This window comes from Triticum urartu, chromosome 5A (assembly GCF_056163025.1).
Source record: "Triticum urartu cultivar PI428250 chromosome 5A, HENAU_Tu73, whole genome shotgun sequence".
Lineage (NCBI taxonomy): Eukaryota > Viridiplantae > Streptophyta > Magnoliopsida > Poales > Poaceae > Triticum > Triticum urartu.
The window spans coordinates 186,860,360-186,866,359 of record NC_141877.1 but is presented as its reverse complement, the minus strand read 5'-3'; positions in this window follow the sequence as shown (position 1 = coordinate 186,866,359).

Below are 6,000 nucleotides of genomic sequence, written 5' to 3'. Positions count from 1 at the left end.
CTACGAGTGAGAAAGTCTCATCGTAGTCAACTCCTTGAACTTGTCGGAAAACATCTTAACGACAAGTCGAGCTTTCTTAATGGTGACATTTACCATCATTGTCTGTCTTCCTTTTAAAATCCATCTGCACTCAACAGCCTTACGACCATCAAGTAGTTCTTCCAAAGTCTACACTTTGTTTTCATACATGGATCCTCTCTCAGATTTTATGGCCTCGAGCCATTTATCGGAATCCGGGCCCACCATCGCTTCTCCATAGCTCGTAGGTTCATTGTTGTCTAGCAACATGACTTCCAAGACAGGATTACGTACCACTCTGAAGTAGTACGCATCCTTGTCATCCCACGAGGTTTGGTAGTGACTTGATCTGAAGTTTCATGATCACTATCATAAGCTTCCACTTCAATTGGTGTAGGTGCCACAGGAACAACTCTTTGTGCCCTGCTATACACTAGTTTAAGTGACGGTTCAATAACCTCATCAAGTCTTCACCATCCTCCCACTCAATTCTTTCGAGAGAAACTTTTCCTCGAGAAAGGACCCGATTCTAGAAACAATCCCTTATTGCTTTCGGATCTGAGACAGGAGGTATACCCAACTGTTTGGGGTGTCCTATGAAGATGCATTTATCCGCTTTGGGTTCGAGCTTATCAGCCTGAAACTTTTCCACATAAGCGTCGCAGCCCCAAACTTTTAAGAAATGACAGCTTAGGTTTCTCTAAACCATAGTTCATATGGTGTCATCTCATCGGAATTACGTGGTGCCCCATTTAAAGTGAATGTGGTTGTCTTTAATGCCTAACCCATAAACTATCGTGGTAATTCGATAAGAGACATCATGGTATGCATCATATCCAATAGGGTGCAGTTATGATGTTCGGACACACCATCACACTATGGTGTTCCAGGCTGTATTAGTTGTGAAACAATTTCCACAATGTCTTAATTCTGTGCCAAACTCGTAATTCAGATATTCATCTCTATGATCATATCATAGATATTTTATCCTCTTGTCACGACGATCTTTCAACTTCACCCTGAAATTACTTGAACCTTTCAATAATTCAGACTCGTGATTCATCAAGTAAATATACTCAACATCTACTCAAATCATCTGTGAAGTAAGAACATAACGATATCCACTACATGCCTCAGCACTCATTGGACTGCACACATCAAAATGTATTACTTCCAACAAGTTGCTTTCTAGTTCCATTTTACTGAAAACGAGGCTTTCAGTCATCTTGCCCATGTGGTATGATTTGCATGTCTCAAGTGATTCAAAATCAAGTGAGTCCAAACGGTCCATTTGCATGGAGTTTCTTCATGCATATACACCAATAGACATGGTTCGCATGTCTCAAACCTTTCAAAAACGAGTGAGCCCAAAGATCCATCAACATGGAGCTTCTTCATGCGTTTTATACCGATATGACTTAAGTGGCAGTGCCACAAGTAGGTGGTACTATCATTACTATCTTTTGGCATGAACATGTGTATCACTACGATCGAGATTTCAATGAACCGTTCATTTTAGGTGCAAGACCATTGAAGGTATTATTCAAATAAACAGAGTAACCATTATTCTCTTTAAATGAATAACCGTATTGCGATAGACATAATCCAATCATGTCTATGCTCAACGCAAACACCAAATAACAATTATTTAGGTTTTAATACCAATCTCGATGGTAGAGGGAGCTTGCGATGCTTGATCATATCAACCCTGGAAACACTTCCAACACATATCGTCAGCTCACCTTTAGCTAGTCTCCGTTTATTCCGTAGCCTTTTGTTTCGAGTTACTAACACTTAGTAACCGAACCGGTATCTAATACCCTGGTGCTACCAGGAGTACTAGTAAAGCACACATTAGCACAATGTATATCCAATATACTTCTATCGACCTTGCCAGCCTTCTCATCTACCAAGTATCTAGGGTAATTCTGCTCCAGTGGCTGTTCCCCTTATTACAGAAGCACTTAGTCTCGGGTTTGGGTTCAACCTTGGGTTTCTTCACTAGAGCAGCAGATGAATTGCCGTTTCATGAAGTATCCCTTCGTGCCCTTGCCCTTCTTGAAACTAGTGGTTTCACCAACCATCAACAATTTATGCTCCTTGATTTCTACTTTTGTGGTGTCAAACATCGCGAATATCTCAAGGATCATCATATATGTCCCTGATATATTATAGTTCATCACGAAGCTCTAGCAGCTTGGTGGTAATGACTTCGGAGAAACATCACTATCTCATCTAGAAGATCAACTCCCACTCGATTCAAATGATTGTTGTACTTAGACAATCTGAGCACAAGCTCAACAATTGAGCTTTTCTCCCTTAGTTTGCAGGCTAAGAAAATCGTCGGAGGTCTTATACCTCCTGACGTGGGCACGAGCCTGAAATCCCAATTTCAGCCCTCAAAACATCTCATATGTTTTGCGACGTTTCAAAACCGTCTTTGGTGCCTCAACTCTAAACCGTTCAACTGAACTATCACGTAGTTATCAAAATGTGTATGTCAGATGTTCGCAACATCCACAGACAACGTTCGAGGTTCAGCACACTGAGCGGTGCATTAAGGACATAAGCCTTCTATGAAGCAATGAGGACAATCCTCAGTTTACGGACCTAGTCTGCATAATTGCTACTATCAACTTTCAACTAAATTTTCTCTAGGAACATATCTAAACAATAGAACTGAAGCGCGAGCTACGACATAATTTGCGAAGACCTTTTGACTATGTTCAGGATAATTAAGTTCATCTTATGAACTCCCACTCAGATAGACATCCCTCTAGTCATCTAAGTGATTACATGATCCGAGTCAACTAGGCCGTGTCCGATCATCACGTGAGACGGACTAGTCAACATCGGTGAACATCTTCATGTTGATCGTATCTACCATACAACTCATGCTCGACCTTTCGGTCTTCTGTGTTCTGAGGCCATGTCTATACACATGCTAGGCTTGTCAAGTCAACCTAAGTGTTTGCATGTGTAAATCTGTCTTACACCCGTTGTATGTGAACGTAAGAATCTAACACCCGATCATCACGTGGTGCATTGAAACAACGAACTGTCGCAACGGTGCACAGTTAGGGGGAACACTTTCTTGAAATTTTTATGAGGGATCATCTTATTTACTACTATTGTTCTAAGTAAACAAGATGTATAAACATGACAAACATCACATGCAATCAAATAATAGTGACATGATATGGCCAATATCATATAGCTCCTTTGATCTCCATCTTGGGGCTCCATGATCATCTTGTCACCGGCATGACACCATGATCTCCATCATCGTGTCTCCATGAAGTTGTCACGTCATCTATTACTTCTACTACTACAGCTAACGGTTAGCAATAAAGTAAAGTAATTACATGACGTTTATGTTGACACGCAGGTCATAAATAAATTAAGACAACTCCTATGTCTCCTGCCGGTTGTCATACTCATCGACATGCAAGTCGTGATTCCTATTACAAGAACATGATCAATCTCATACATCACATATATCATTCATCACATCCTTTTGGCCATATCACATCACATAGCATACCCTGCAAAAATAAGTTAGACGTCCTCTAATTGTTGTTTGCATGTTTTACGTGGCTGCTATGGGTTTCTAGCAAGAACGTTTCTTACCTACGCAAAAACCACAACGTGATATGCCAATTTCTATTTACCCTTCATAAGGACCCTTTTCATCGAATCCGATCCGACTAAAGTGGGAGAGACAGACACCCGCCAGCCACCTAATGCAACTAGTGCATGTCAGTCGGTGGAACCGGTCTCACGTAAGCATACGTGTAAGGTTGCTCCGGGCCGCTTCATCCCACGATGCCGCCGAATCAAGATAAGACTAGTAACGGCAAGCATATTGAACAAAATCAATGCCCACAACTACTTTGTGTTCTACTCGTGCATAGAAACTACGCATAGACCTGGCTCATGATGCCACTGTTGGGGAACGTAGCAGAAATTCAAAATTTTCCTACATGTCACCAAGATCTATCTATGGAGAGACCAGCAACGAGGGGAAGGAGAGTGCATCTACATACCCTTGTAGATCGCTAAGCGGAAGCGTTCAAGAGAACGGGGTTGATGGAGTCGTACTCGTCGTGATCCAAATCACCGATGATCCTAGTGCCGAACGGACGGCACCTCCGCGTTCAACACACGTACAGCCCGGTGACGTCTCCCATGCCTTGATCCAGCAAGGAGAGAGGGAGAGGTTGAGGAAGACTCCATCCAGCAGCAGCACAATGGCGTGGTGGTGATGGAGGAGCATGGCAATCCTGCAGGGCTTCGCCAAGCACCACAGGAGATATGAGGAGAAAGAGAGGGGGGAGCTGCACCAACAGGGAGAGATCAAATCATGTGTTGGGCAGCCCCTAGGCCTCACTATTTATAGGAGGAGGGGAGGAGGGTGCGCCCCCTCTAGGGTTCCCACCCCTAGGGGGGCGGCAGCCCTAGATGGGAAAGGGGAGGCGGCCAAGGGGAGGAATCCCTCCTCCCCAAGGCACCTAGGAGGTGCCTTCCCCTCCTAGGACTCTTCCTTTTAGGGTTTCCCCACCCTAGGCGCATGGGCCCTAGGGGGAAGTGGCGCCCCAGCCCACTTTGGGCTGGATCCCTTCCCACTTCAGCCCATGGGGCCCTCCGGGATAGGTGGCCCCACCCGGTGGACCCCCGGGACCCTTCCGGTGGTCCCGGTACAATACCGATGACCCCGAAACTTGTCCCGATGGCCGAAATAGGACTTCCTATATATAAATCTTTACCTCCGGACCATTCCGGAACTCCTCGTGACATCCGGGATCTCATCCGGGACTCCGAACAACATTCGGTAACCACATACAAACTTCCTTTATAACCCTAGCGTCATCGAACCTTAAGTGTGTAGACCCTACAGGTTCGGGAGACATGCAGACATGGCCGAGACGTTCTCCGGTCAATAACCAACAGCGGGATCTGGATACCCATGTTGGCTCCCACATGTTCCACGATGATCTCATCGGATGAACCACGATGTCAAGGACTTAATCAATCCCGTATACAATTCCCTTTGTCTAGCGGTACGATACTTGCCCGAGATTCGATCGTCGATATCCCGATACCTTGTTCAATCTCGTTACCGGCAAGTCTCTTTTACTCATTCCGTAACACATCATCCCGTGATCAACTCCTTGATCACATTGTGCACATTATGATGATGTCCTACCGAGTGGGCCCAGAGATACCTCTCCGTCACACGGAGTGACAAATCCCAGTCTCGATTCGTGCCAACCCAACAGACACTTTCGGAGATACCTATAGTGTACCTTTATAGCCACCCAGTTACGTTGTGACGTTTGGCACACCCAAAGCATTCCTACGGTATCCGGGAGTTGTACAATCTCATGGTCTAAGGAAATGATACTTGACATTAGAAAAGCTTTAGCATACAAACTACACGATCTTGTGCTATGCTTAGGATTGGGTCTTGTCCATCACATCATTCTCCTAATGATGTGATCCCGTTATCAAAGACATCCAATGTCCATGGTCAGGAAACCGTAACCATCTATTGATCAACGAGCTAGTCAACTAGAGGCTTACTAGGGACATGGTGTTGTCTATGTATCCACACATGTATCTGAGTTTCCTATCAATACAATTCTAGCATGGATAATAAACGATTATCATGAACAAGGAAATATAATAATAATCAATTTATTATTGCCTCTAGGGCATATTTCCAATAGAAGGGTGATAAGGGTTTTGGGGAGCGCTCTACGCGACTACTGACCGATTCATCACGGATGCTCCAGACACCGACGACCACTTCCCCAATGACGACTTCTTCCTCGACGTCGACAACCTCTTCGACGACAGGGCCGGCGAGGACGTCGACCCCAAGACCAATGCTTCTGTCGTTGTTCCGTACGTTCTCATGTTTTTCTGTTTGAGATCCTGCAACAGTTTCTCCTTCTAGTATCTGCTCTACAAATGTTCTAT